General features: G+C 41.1%; 3 non-coding genes and 2 pseudogenes across 3 annotated transcripts; 4 read left to right on the plus strand and 1 right to left on the minus strand.

Annotated features, from left to right (window-relative positions):
* Nucleotides 1-3,576: 3,576 nt before the first annotated feature.
* On the plus strand, nucleotides 3,577-3,736 carry LOC131703499 (small nucleolar RNA U3; annotated as a pseudogene).
* A 7,787-nt stretch (nucleotides 3,737-11,523) lies between these two features.
* trnal-cag (transfer RNA leucine (anticodon CAG)) lies at nucleotides 11,524-11,605 on the plus strand. Its single transcript has one exon. It is a non-coding gene; the product is annotated as a tRNA-Leu (tRNA).
* Nucleotides 11,606-11,896: 291 nt separating this feature from the next.
* On the plus strand, nucleotides 11,897-11,970 carry trnai-aau (transfer RNA isoleucine (anticodon AAU)). The gene has a single exon. It is a non-coding gene; the product is annotated as a tRNA-Ile (tRNA).
* Nucleotides 11,971-12,140: 170 nt separating this feature from the next.
* Nucleotides 12,141-12,222, minus strand: trnas-uga (transfer RNA serine (anticodon UGA)). The gene has a single exon. It is a non-coding gene; the product is annotated as a tRNA-Ser (tRNA).
* A 2,172-nt stretch (nucleotides 12,223-14,394) lies between these two features.
* LOC131703500 (small nucleolar RNA U3) lies at nucleotides 14,395-14,554 on the plus strand (annotated as a pseudogene).
* Nucleotides 14,555-14,605: the final 51 nt, after the last annotated feature.

The raw sequence follows: 14,605 nt of genomic DNA on the forward strand, positions 1-14,605 counted from the left end.
AACTTGCTCCATGAATGATGTAATGACAAGTGTAAAAAAAGAAACAGATTGAAGCCAACCCACGAAAGTAAGATTCTTTATTTCAATATCGGTATAGCTTTAAATGATGCACACATTTTACAATAGCAATTGCTATATGACAATGACCAATAAGTAATTGTGTTGCAATACTTTATACAATGTGAACAGAATCAGACATTGTTCAATTGCCTCGAAGAAACATCTACAATTTGTATTTAAAAAGGACGCCCAACGTGGGGCGCGAACCCACGACCCTGAGATTAAGAGTCTCATGCTCTACTGACTGAGCTAGCCGGGCTGACGTGAGAAAGTTTCTTTCTATGAGGCGGGGTGAGAGAGGAAGTACCGACAGGTGCGTGGGACCTGAGATTCGGTGTGCTGCTGCTGTAGATCAGTGTTCTGGAGACGCACTGTTTCTGTGTCTGCGGTTTTACAGCCGTGTGAGTATATTCCAAAAGTAAAGTGTTGGATAATTCGAGAGCTAGTCTCTTGAATAAAGCTCTGAGACGTGTGGTTAAATCCCGGTCTCATCAATTTTGTTTTGTTAGATTAAAAGTGTTCCAGCAGCAGGTAAATGTCCCCACACCTTTTGCTTCTGTTTACTTATGCTACACCGCTGCTAAACCTGAACGTTGCTGCTAATTATCTTAACTAAACTTGTATTGTTGTTGAATTGCTCTAATATAGTTAATCCTGTAATGTTGCAGCTAACGTTCCCTAATACTGTTAAAACTTGTGTGTATTAACAATCTGGCTTTTGTTGTTGAACCCTTGCTGGGAAGAGCTGTTTCCAATCACCTAGCACTCTTAAAGAGAAGTGTAATCGCTGCTATATGTTGGTCTAATACCCCATGCTTTTAAAATATGGCAATTGGCTGGCTTTATTCAATTTCCCCTCCTTGTTTTTAGTACAACTTTAATACATTTTATTGTTAGTTATTTGAACTGATTTATGTGAATCATGGATCATTGTAATAAAGCTTTGTGAATTGTTATTCTGCCTTTGTCATTCTGTTGTCATTCCTATTCCAAACCTTTTTAATTAATTTTTAGTAGTGTCGGTATTAGGACTCTCACTGGGTGTCACTGGGTGTGGCTGCTACAATCCCATATAGAATGCGACAAAACAGGTCGCCCTCCTTCATATAAACAGAAAAAGAATAAGTACACACACACACGAGTTGATTTACTGCAGCGTCAGACATCGGAGGTTCAGCAGTGTACTGCAATGTTGTAAAAAGACGTGTGTAATTCAGGATGGTTGAGCGAGATATGGCACTGCGTTCAGATCACAGTTACCCTGGAAGCGTGGGTTCGAATTCCATTTCTGACAGCTCTGTTTGTTCATTAACCACTCAGCCACGGCTACATGCTCTCACGGTTTTCCGTGAAAACAGCCGTATTATTGTCAAAAGAAGCAAACGACACCCGCAGTAATGCTGTAGATGGCAGTATAGGCTAAATAATGAACCCAAGTCAAATGCCTTTGTTGAAACTCTATCAGATTTGTACAAGTCAAGCACACGTGGGAAATAATAATACAATATACTTTCTGTTAACGTTCATAATAATGAATACATCTTTATTTCAAAATACGTAGCTATTTAACTGATCTTTTCAAAACACCCATCCACAAAAACAAAGTAGATATTTATTTCAGCTGAAAAACTGACTTGCTTCATGGCTGCTGCCAGAGCACTCGAGCACGTTCTGGCTAGCGTGAGGTGACTAAGCAGATAACAAGATCTACAAAATATCACATGCCAATAAAACTTACTATAATTATGTTCATTTTATTATTATTTATTTAGCAGACGCCTTTATCCGTGGCGACTTACAGAGACTAGGGTGTGTGAACTATGCATCAGCTGTAGAGTCACCTACATTTACATCTCACCCGAAAAACGGAGGACAAGGAGGTTAAGTGACTTGCACAGTGTCACACAATGAGTCAGTGGCTGAGGTGGGATTTGTACCGGGGGACCTCCTGGTTACAAGCCCTTTATCTTTAACCACTGGACCACACAGCCTCCTATAACAAAATCACACCCCAGATGGGACTCGAAACCACAATCCATGGCTTAGAAAGCCAGTGCCTTATCCATTAGGGCACAAGGGCTGACAAAAAAAATCACATTTGCTAGTAATAAAGAAAGTGGGAACAATAGTATCGTGGTTTAATACATCATATCCAAGCCATCGTTGGTGTTCAAACACAGCAGAGTATTACATTGGGAAAGGGCAGTACTTGTCAGTACGTATTTGACATTCATGTGGGAAGATTTAAGATTGTGAAGAAGTTTAAATATGCTGCGTATTTGCGCAATGGGAACCTTACATAATTAGGTTTTTGATTAATGCCACTTTCTTACGGACAATAATCAAGGTGACGATACAAGACCAGAGACAATAAAGCAGTTATTTTCGTGTCCTTTCATTACCATATTCTAGTGTGCTTGTTCAGAATATGCGTGAATCGTGAAAACGTCTTGCGAATATGTGAACAAAGCCAGCATTCACTTTATTGATCACCATGTGGATTAACCGCTATTGGAACACCGATGATTGTGTTAAAGATGTTAATAGACTTTTAATGTACACGTTTTAGAGCTAAACGTTTGTTGAGACAGTTCAAGCGCTGTAGCAGTGTTTAACTATTTCCTGGATGTTTGCCTTTTGGTCTTACTCTGGAAAAAGTAATAATAATAATAAAAAGTAGGCAAAACCATTTTTTGAGAAACCGCATTTGGGAGAAAAACTAACAGTTTGGAAACACATTTGCAAAGGCATTGGATTCTATTGTGGTGTTTCCAAACTGTTGAACGTTTCTCATTACATGCAGGTTTAATGGCTTGACAAAAAGGCGATTGACAAAAAGAATGCTGTCTCGATAGCAAAATCGCGTCAAGCTGAAATAGCTCAGTTGGGAGAGCATTAGACTGTAACGGTCCCTGCTTCGATCCCGGGTTTTTGCAAACAGCACGACTAGGGTTATTTTTTCTTAATTAATTTTTTGAATTAAAAAAACAGCACATTTTTTTCTTCAGTGTAATTGGAGGAAATAAAAACGTATTATAGTGCCATTTTCTAATGCGATAAAGAAATGCAAAAAGCATCATCTCTGCGTGGGCTTGAAACACCAAAATTTCGATTAACAGCCGATCGTGCTATCCGATTATGGTGTTTTATTTGATAACACCCTGGGAGCTCAACAGAACAGTGTGTATGCATAGAGCTAAAATGGAAACCAAATATATACGATTCAAATGGGAATCGTATTCAGATTTTAAGCACAAATTTGATAGACTTCACAGTGCAAAGGAGGAAGGCAGACAATGCAAATGAGGCAACTGGCTCCTACTTTTTAAATCATACGAGAAACTTGAACCCAATTAAGCTTTTAACCGCCTGCAGTCTGGAATGAGTTTGAAATGTTGTTGTAACACCTCACTGGGCAACAGCAATTGCATTATATGAAAGCTCCTGTTTATTTGTCAGCGGCACAGCTACCGGTGCCACTCAGAGTTGGAGGGAGACGGTCGGCCACTTGCCCATAAAACAATACTTTCAGGGATCATTTCTATAGCGATTTGCTAGCGAAATGCGTTTTTAAAGTGTTTGGACTCGCTATCCATGAGTAAGAGTGAGAGTGTTCGCTTTTGACCCCTCCAGTGTTCCTTAGGGGGCTGGAGGAAGCGGACATGTTCTGAGTGGGTATCTTACCAAAAGGTCCGCATGACGAACTACAGTTACAAAGCACTGCTGCTTTTTCGATGATTGATTAAAACTATCAATCTGACTGAAAACACGGAGACATTAATTTTGATCGGTTTGATACCAATCGGCTTACATGACAGGTATTGTGTATAGACAATGTCATATACACAGAAATGAACACGGACAGTGTTTTTTTAAGGGCTGACTCATTTTAATGTTCGAGAGATCTGGGTGTACTGGACAAATATACTGGATTTTTTCCATGTCGTAATTGTGCCGCCTTTGATAATGCGTTTGAAACTAGAGATAATGTGAGATAATGTCTGCCATACAATGAAAAAAAAGAGTACAGTATCTCACAAGTGATGACCTGTGCTTCAACTTGTAAAGGTTTTATTTGAAAGACTAAGGCCAATCTATGTATCTTTAGAAAGAAAAAAGATTATTAAGAGTAATCTTAAAGAAAGTCTTAACCAAACCAACTGACATAAAAAACCTGAATCCATGGTTCTAAACAAACTATCCTTTAATGCATCTCAGCGGAAATATATCTACATGTACCCATATCCACACACTCAATTGAGCAAAACAATGTGTTATGAAAAACAAGCACAGGACAGACAGAGAGAGATATAAATAGATATATTGTTGGGCCCAAACTCCTTGAGATAAGTCCAGCTCCAGGTAAGAAGCAAAAAAACATAATCCAATGCACACAACAAAACAAAGTTACAAAATAAACAAATCCAACAATGAAACGAAGCAAAGCAACAAAGTAAACAAATCCAGCAATGAAAATTGGTAAAAAGGAATGGTCTCACCACTTTGATGATGCGAATCCTCTTTTAGCTTTCAGATCATTTCCTGCTAATGGCATAATTTTGTATCCACATGTCGCTTTATCCAGCAATTACAGAGTACATAGGCTTCTTAGAAAATTCAATCAGGAGCACAGGTGCAGAGGCAGCAGGAGGTCAAAAAGTAGAAAAAAAAACCACCCACCTTGATAGATAGACCTGTGCTTTTATACTACCCCTCTTAAGGTTGTATACCCACTTTTTTATAATTCTTAATTGAACAAGTTTGTGACCAATTTGAGATAATTACATTTCGGATTAAGGTGTCTGGCCAGACTAACTGCAATCAATTAAGTTGCAGATGGGGAGTTTCTTACTGCATTATATGTGGTCGGTGTCACATATTTCCCCCCCCCCCCAAACAAGAGGCACAACTGGGTTTAAAACCAAAGTAGGGTTTTAAGTTAACTACATTTAAGGTGTCACACTTGTGATCACCAAACTGCACTTGATAATTAACCGGTCCAAGTCGCTTCATTACTGTAAATGGACCAGTCCATTTGGGTGCAAGCTTAGCTGAAAACTTAGAAGCAGCTTCAGATAAAGGGTGTGACCTAACCCAGACCAAATCACCCTCCTCAAATGTTACATATTTACGTTTGGAGTTGTAATAATTGGCCTGCCTAGTCTGAGCCTTATCTACATTACTAACCACCTAATGAACTAACAGCTGTTGCCTTTCAAGTAAGTTTTGTCTTAACGACTCTTGCTGGGGAGCTACATTACAAAGCCGATCCAATGGCCCTTTTAATCTTCTCCCCAATGCCCATTAAGTGGGACTAAATCCTGTGGATTCCTGGCGAGCAGAATTGATGGCGAATCGGAATCAGTAAATCCACTTATCCCTTTCTTCATGGTTATTCCCCACATAAGAGGTGATCATTGTCTTCACCGAGCGGTTTATAAGTTCTTTGAGGTTGATTTGCAGGTGGTATGCTGTAGTGAGCTTGTTCACAACTCCCCAGGTCTTACAGATACCTTTCAGGAGTTGACTGGTGAACTGGCTCCCTCTGTCAGACACCAAATAGCGTGGTGTGCCCCATCGAGTAAAGATGTCCCTAATCAGGATGTTAATAATCCGGGGAGTCTTGCCATCTCATAATGGAAAAAAACTCAACCCATTTTGAGTAATAATCAACAACTACCACAAGTATGGTGTTACCGCTCTTACTGCGGGGAAATGGGCCCATCAGGTCGATTCTAAGCATTTCTCTCTGTTCGGGAACAGTGGTGGATTGTAAAATTCCTGCAGGTTTTGTGTTCGATGCCTTATACTGCTGACAGGTCTGGCATTCCTTAGTATGTCTCCAAGTTTCCTTGCGAATCTCTGGCCACCAGGCCACCTCCAGCATTCTGAGAAGTGTCTTTAGCCTGCCCAGATGTCCCCCTAGTGGATTGTTGTGGAAGTATTGTAAGAAAGTTGATGTTAACTCAGGGGACCACAAGCTGAAACTTGAATGCATCGCCTTTGATTGGTACCCGCCTATATACAACTCCCTGGTGTTCCACATAGGTGATGCGGTCAGGTTTGGTGGTGGTGTTGGAAGATGTTAATGAACCGAGGATCTCCTGGATGTTCTTATCCCTTGACTGAGAGGCCGCAATTTCGTCAAACAAAACAGGCAAATCCAAGCTGAAGCTCTGTGAATTGCTGGAGTAGACTGCAATATTGGATGGACCAGATACTGGAACCTTCGATAAAGCATCAGGAACGGTATTGAGACTTCCTTTTCGATACAGCACAGTGAAGTCAAATTGTTGAAGTCTGAGTGTCCATCTAGTGAGCCGGGAGGATGTCTTTGGACAATTGAAGGCCCAGGCTAGAGCTGCATGGTCGGTTACAACTTCAAATTGACCAGACTGCACCCAGCTACCTCCAGACCCTCATCTCTCCCTACACCCCCACTCGACCTCTCCGCTCCTCCTGCACTAGAGGACTGGCTCTACCTCCTCTACGCTCCCCTGCCTCCAGAGCCCGCTCCTTCTCCACCCTCACTCCGCAGTGGTGGAATGACCTACCTACAGATGTCAGGACCACCCAGTCCCTGAACACATTCCGGCGCCTCCTTAAGACTCACCTCTTCAGACAGCACCTGTAGAACTCCTCTGTTTTTCCTCTGGGACACTATCATCCTCCCATAAATGCGCTTTATTTGCTCTTATCTGCCCCCTATTTTACTGCATTTAATCCTGTACTTCAGAATACTGTAATCTGCCAAGTGTTTAATTTGTAGTATTTTGTATTTAATCATATCTTGACGTAACTATCACTGTCACTGTTATCTGCTGTATTATTGAATTGTATTTTGTCACACTTGTACTTGCTTGAACCAAAGTCATTGCATTTATCTTGCTCATATTGTATTACTTGTACTGTAACACTTGAAATGTATTTGCTTACGATTGTAAGTCGCCCTGGATAAGGGATCTGCTAAGAAATAAATAATAATAATAATTGTATTCCTTCCAAGAAATAACACCATTTCTCCACAGCCCAAACGATTGCCAAACACTCCTTCTCTGAAATGGAATAGTTCTTTTCAGCACTACTGAGGATTCGGGATGAGAAGGCAATAACATGCTCTCCATCATCAAAGTTCTGAGCCATCACTGCGCCCAACCCCACATCACTGACATCTGTGTAGACCTTAAAAGGTTTAGAAAGATCAGGATGCGTGAGGATGGGTGGAGACTGTAGTGCTGCTTTGAGTTTCATCCAGCTCTCATGACACTCTGTAGTCCAATTCCACAGCATGTCCTTCTTCTTCGGGTTATTTAAGGGTACTGCGATGTCAGCAAAACCTGGAATGAATTTATGGTACCATCCGGTCAACTCCCAAAACCGCTGGACCTCCTTCAGGTTTGTGGGCTCAGGGTAAGACTGAATGGCATCTAATTTTTTTGGATCTGCAGAAATGCCATCTCCCGAAACCACATGACCTAAAAAAGTCAAAGTGTGATTAAACAAATGACACTTCTTTAAATTTAAAGAAAGGTGAGCTTGGTGTAATCTCTTAAAAACCTCTCCAAGGTCCCTTAAGTGCTGCTCCTCCGTCCTTGAATACACATTAGTATCATCAATATAAACAAAACAAGATACTCCCTTTAATTCACCGAGGACCTGTTCCATTAGCCGCTGAAACGTGGCAGAGGCGTTCTTCAATCCAAAAGGCATAACGTGGAATTGAAACAATCCAAAAGGGCTGGTAAAGGCAGTCTTCTTCTTGCTATCCTCAGCCATCGTCACTTGCCAGTACCCTGACTGTAGGTCAAGAGAACTGAAAACACTAGCTCCTTTAACCCTTTGTGGTCCTATGTCAGATCTGGTCCGACATTGCAATTATAACTATCCGGTCCATTGTCGGACCCTGTCCGACATCAAAAAACGCAAAAAACAGCTTTCTAGTCGTTTTTTCTCCGGAAAAAGCCAAGAAAACCATTCAATAGCCGAGTGGGAGCAACAGGATCCGAGACAAGCCAATAAAAAAAAGGCGTATCTTTAATAGTCATACTTGCCCCTAGCATCCCATATGGGCGGTCATAAGGAAACAAGCTGGCTGTTACTGTAGCAGTGCACAGAGACTATCACGGACATTTGCCGAGCTTTTTGAGATGTTATAGTAATAAAATAATGACTTGGATTGCATTATTGAGGAGTTTGGTGATAAAACGAGTGATCAGGAGATGATTGATCGGGATGTACGACTATTATTATTATTATTATTTATTTCTTAGCATATGTGAAAGCGATAGCGAACGAAAGGGTGGGGAGGGGCTGGAGATGCCTAGTGAGTGCTTTGTTGATATGCAGGGCCTTTTAAACCTGTTTGACTGTGGAAAAAAATACTTTTAAACAGCACGTCTAAAATTAACTGCACGTGTGAAAATAAATTGGACCTGACGCACCTGACGCACACTTAATAAATGGACTGCAAAGGGTTAAAAGACTAGAGGATATCATGTATCAGGGGCATGGGGTATGCATCAAAATGTGTTTTTACGTTAATCCGCCGATAATCCACACAAAAACGCCAAGATCCATCTGCCTTAGGCACCAGCACAACAGGAGAAGCCCAGGCGGAAGTCGAAGGTTCAATAACCCCATCCTCTTTCATCTGGTGCAGATAATGCTCAATGATGGCTCGCTTCTGTGGAGAGACTCTATAGGCACGTGAACGCACAGGAACTTCATCAATGGTATGTATTACATGCTTTGTAACATTGGTTCTTCCCAACTGGTTTGAACACACCCGTGTCCACTGCCTCATCACTCCCACAAGGTCAGGTCATAACAACGACAATAAATCACTCAACGCACCTGATGGTTCTGTGATAATAGTGCTAATGTGCGCCGTGATAGTTTTTGGGCTCTGAGGTGGAAGCGCATAATGCAAACAGATTCTGGGCAACAAGTCTCTGGGACGCCATGCCTGTTCCCATGCTGTCTTTTCCAGGAAGAGATGAAAGATATATCTCCCTCCATTCCAAACTCCATACTTTCTATTTGCCACGTCAATTCTTGTCTTGGTCTTGTCGAGAAAATCCAGCCCGAGGACGATAGGAAACGCCAGGTCTTTATCTGCCAGGATGAAAACAGGAATTGACCAGAACGTGTCATGAAAGCTGAAAGTAACGTGAGCTTTACCCATTGCTGTGTGAGAGGTTCCATTTGCCAAGGAAAACTGCTGCTCCGCACAAGGTGTCAGTTCTTCTTCTGGACGGCAAAGCCCCTTCCATAGCTTGCAGCAGATTAGAGAGTATGTGCTACCTGTGTCCAGTAAAGCTTGTCCGCAAACCCCTCTTGCTTCTATCTGCACTGCTAAAAGTGATAAAACATCCAGGCCAGGTTTCATTAAACGTTTTTTTAGGCCTGCTGTGGATAACACTCACCTCTGCCAGTTTCTTTGGCTTCTTTTGTGGGCGTGACTATGGAAGGTTCTTGTTATTCACCTTCGCCCAATATTCCTTTTGATTAGCCCAGTCTCTCTCAATCATCGTGCCCACCTGCACGAGCTCAGACACAGACTTAATTGCCCCACGCAGCCCACTAGCAAGTTTGGGATTGGCATTATTGAGGATTCGGTGCACCACGTCTGCTTCTTCAATCTTCAGGTCTCCACTTAATGCACAAGGCACGATAGTCATCGGCAGAATCTCAAATGCACTCCTGGGGGGACTGCACTCTGTTCCTCAGTCGATCTTCTATTTCGGTTTGGAAATCGGAGGGTAAAAAAAGCCTAAAAAAAGAGATTTTAAAAGCATACCATGAATGTAAATTGTGGCGTTCCGCAATCCACCAACTTTTTGTTGATCCTTTCAGAACAGACGACAAGGTAGCCATCAATCCAGGGTCAGACATAGGGCGCAAGGCTAAAAACTCCTCACACAGCTCCACATATATCATTGCGTCAGATGTTTGTTCATCTGTACCAAATTCTGGAAAATTAATTCTAATAGGCAACTTTGACCCTCTTCCTTCACTAGGTAATGCTTCTCAGCCTGGTTCACAGCTGGAACCGAAGACAATAAAGGGATACTAGCCTTTCTGGCTAATTTGTTAAGTTTATGCTCCCAAGCTTTATCTCGCTTGCCTAAAGAATCAATAATAGCCTTTTCCAATTTTAACACAGGCTGTACTACAAATTCTTCAGTTTGCCCAAAACGTGTTCGCACCTGCTCTCTGAATATCTCCTCCCGATTAAAGCTACTCGTTTGAGCTTGATGTACATCCTGCTCTACATTCCTTATACGGTCATTTATGGCTTGTATATCCTGTTTCACTTGTTCCAACTCCTGTACACTATTAACCAAGTCTCCTTCATCTTCACTCTCTGGCTCACTCAGATATAAGAGACTAAGAGAAGAAGCTAAATGATCTGTTTGATCCCTCCTAGTCACCACAGGTGCATTTATGTCAGTAAAAGCAACAGGGTCTGAACAACCAGTGTCAGTAACAGCAATGGGCGAGAGTGTGGTAGAATCTGAAGCCATGATAGACAAAATTGCACAGATGCACAAAGGGAAAGGTGTATACCCACTTTTTTATAATTCTTAATTGAACAAGTATGTGACCACTTTGAGATAATTACATTTTGGATTAAGGTGTCCTGCCAGACTAACTGCAAACAATTAAGTTGCAGATGGGAGTTTCTTACCCCATTATATGTGGTCGGTGTCACAAACTCATGTCATTTATTTGATTTCTTGTCCTTGCCATTTACAGCATGTTGGTAAAAGTACTAGACAGTTACGATTGCACATTAATGAGCGATCATAAAAGTTCAATTAGGAGAAAAGATATCCACTCACCACTAGCTAGACATTTTATAGATGCCAAACATTCCGTTTCAGATCTTAAATACCGTGGCATACAAAAAATATTTCAAGCTTGAGGAGGTGATAATCTCGATCAAAAACTATTACAATGTGAATCCAAATGGATTTCTATTTCCATACGGTACAACCCGAGGGATTAAATGAAGAGCTAGGATTATCATGTTATCTGTGATATAATGTGCAAGCATACTTGTCTTTCATAAGAGCTGAAAATAAATGATAGCGCTTTGAGATAATGTCTGCTACTGGCGGATTGTTTACAAATGTACTCAATTATGTTACAACCTTTTTGTCTATGAAAGATATCTGTAACATTTATGTAATGCCTGTGTGGTTTTTTCATGAAGTTAATTTGCTAACAGACTGTTCTGATTTGTTTCTAACCGTGAAGCGATCACTCTGTTTGATGTATATTTTCTTTCTGTAAGAGGAGTGTCCTTGTGATCCCATATAAAATGCGACGAAACAGGTCGCCCTCCTTAATATAAACAGATAAAGAATAAGTTCAAGCACACACCAGGTCATTTACTGTAGCGTCAGACATTGGAGGTTCAGCAGTGTACTGCAGTGTTGTGCAAAGTCGTCGGTGTAAGTCAGGATGGCTGAGCGGTCTAAGGCGCTGCGTTCAGGTCGCAGTCTCTCTGGAGGCATGGGTTCGAATCCCACTTCTGACAAATCTGTTTGTTTATTCTTAAAACGTCCACCGAATGCTTGGTAATTTGATTTGTTTTTCTTGTTAGTATTCAAATCACAAGGTCGTTAAATGAGAGAAAGTCACCGCAAGCCTGCACCTCACCACATCCTTCACACTGTTAAACTGCCTCCTTATGACGAGGCCTCTAATTATGCCTTTCCAATACTTTGAATGTGTTATTGTTGTTTAACATGAGAACATCTTGGTAGAACAATCATAATGTCCGCAGGACTTATTTTCCTCGGGTTCTAGTATCAAGTTTTCAGTGTGTGGCCGGTTAGCTCAGTTGGTTAGAGCGTGGTGCTAATAACGCCAAGGTCGCGGGTTCGATCCCCGTACGGGCCACGGCTTTTCTTCTTTAAAGAAACCACAGCATTTGTAATGGTGCCAAAATGAACATTCTTTAACAAAATGAACCGAAGCGATATGAAGTACAACCAGTAATATTTCAGACTTCCTGAGCTTTAAACATGTATTAACAATGAACACATACAATCAATTAAAAACAAAGCTTACGTAGTCGGCAGGATTTGAACCTGCGCGGGGAAACCCCAATGGATTTCAAGTCCATCGCCTTAACCACTCGGCCACGACTACGTGCTCGCACGGTTAGTTGTGAAAATATCCAAAAGAAGTAAACGGCTCCCGCAGTAATGCTGTAGATGGCAGTATAGGCTAACTAATGAACCCAAGTCAAATGCCTTTGTTGAAACTGTCAGATTTGTACAAGGCAAGCACACGTGGGAAAAGTAAATACAATATACTTTCTGTTAACGTTCATAATAATGAATACATCTTTATTTCAAAATACGTAGCTATTTAACTGATCTTTTCAAACCACCCCCATCCACAAAAACAAAGTAGTTATTTATTTCAACTGAAAAACTGACTTGCTTCATGGCTGCTGCCAGAGCACTCGAGAACGTTCTGGCTAGCGTGAGCGGACTAAGCAGATAACAAGATCTACAAAATATCACATGCCAATAAAACTTACCATAATTATGTTCATTTTATTATTATTTATTTAGCAGACCCTTTATCCGTGGCGACTTACAGAGACTAGGGTGTGTGAACTATGCATCAGCTGTAGAGTCACTTACATTTACATCTCACCCAAAAAACGGAGCACAAGGAGGTTAAGTGACTTGCTCAGGGTCACACAATGAGTCAGTGGCTGAGGTGGGATTTGTACCAGGGGGACCTCCTGGTTAAAAGCCATTTATCTTTAACCACTGGACCACACAGCCTCCTATAACAAAATCACACCCCAGATGGGACTCGAAACCACAATCCATGGCTTAGAAAGCAAGTGCCTTATCCATTAGGCCACAAGGGCTGACACGAAAAGCACATTTGGTAGTAATAAAGAAAGTGGGAACAATAGTATCGTGGTTTAATACATCATATCCAAGCCATCGTTGGTGTTCAAACACAGCAGAGTGTTAAATTGGGAAAGGGCCGTACTTGTCAGTACGTATTTGACATTCATGTGGGAAGATTTAAGATTGTGAAGAAGTTTAATTATGCTGCGTATTTGCGCATTGGGAACCTTACATAATTAGGTTTTTGTAATGCCACTTTCTTATGGAGAGTAATCAAGGTGACGATACAAGACCAGAGCCAATAAAGCAGTTATTTTCCTGTCCTTTCATTACCATATTCTAGTGTGCTTGTTCAGAATATGCGTGAATCGTGAAAACGTCTTGCGAATATGTGAACAAAGCCAGCATTCACTTTATTGATCACCATGTGGATTAACCGCTATTGGAACACAGATGATTGTGTTAAAGATGTTAATAGACTTTTAATGTACACGTTTTAGAGCTAAACGTTTGTTGAGACAGTTCAAGCGCTTTAGCAGTGTTTAACTATTTCCTGGATGTTTGCCTTTTGGTCTTACTCTGGAAAAAGTAATAATAATAATAAAAAGTAGGCAAAACCATTTTTTGAGAAACCGCATTTGGGAGAAAAACTAACAGTTTGGAAACACATTTGCAAAGGCATTGGATTCTATTGTGGTGTTTCCAAACTGTTGAACGTTTCTCATTACATGCAGGTTTAATGGCTTGACAAAAAGGCGATTGACAAAAAGAATGCTGTCTCGATAGCAAAATCGCGTCAAGCTGAAATAGCTCAGTTGGGAGAGCATTAGACTGTAACGGTCCCTGCTTCGATCCCGGGTTTTTGCAAACAGCACGACTAGGGTTATTTTTTCTTAATTAATTTTTTGAATTAAAAAAACAGCACATTTTTTTCTTCAGTGTAATTGGAGGAAATAAAAACGTATTATAGTGCCATTTTCTAATGCGATAAAGAAATGCAAAAAGCATCATCTCTGCGTGGGCTTGAAACACCAAAATTTCGATTAACAGCCGATCGTGCTATCCGATTATGGTGTTTTATTTGATAACACCCTGGGAGCTCAACAGAACAGTGTATATGCATAGAGCTAAAATGGAAACCAAATATATACGATTCAAATGGGAATCGTATTCAGATTTTAAGCACAAATTTGATAGACTTCACAGTGCAAAGGAGGAAGGCAGACAATGCAAATGAGGCAACTGGCTCCTACTTTTTAAATCATACGAGAAACTTGAACCCAATTAAGCTTTTAACCGCCTGCAGTCTGGAATGAGTTTGAAATGTTGTTGTAACACCTCACTGGGCAACAGCAATTGCATTATATGAAAGCTCCTGTTTATTTGTCAGCGGCACAGCTACCGGTGCCACTCAGAGTTGGAGGGAGACGGTCGGCCACTTGCCCATAAAACAATACTTTCAGGGATCATTTCTATAGCGATTTGCTAGCGAAATGCGTTTTTAAAGTGTTTGGACTCGCTATCCATGAGTAAGAGTGAGAGTGTTCGCTTTTGACCCCTCCAGTGTTCCTTAGGGGGCTGGAGGAAGCGGACATGTTCTGAGTGGGTATCTTACCAAAAGGTCCGCATGACGAACTACAGTTACAAAGCACTGCTGC

Source organism: Acipenser ruthenus, chromosome 32 (assembly GCF_902713425.1).
Source record: "Acipenser ruthenus chromosome 32, fAciRut3.2 maternal haplotype, whole genome shotgun sequence".
Taxonomy (NCBI): domain Eukaryota; kingdom Metazoa; phylum Chordata; class Actinopteri; order Acipenseriformes; family Acipenseridae; genus Acipenser; species Acipenser ruthenus.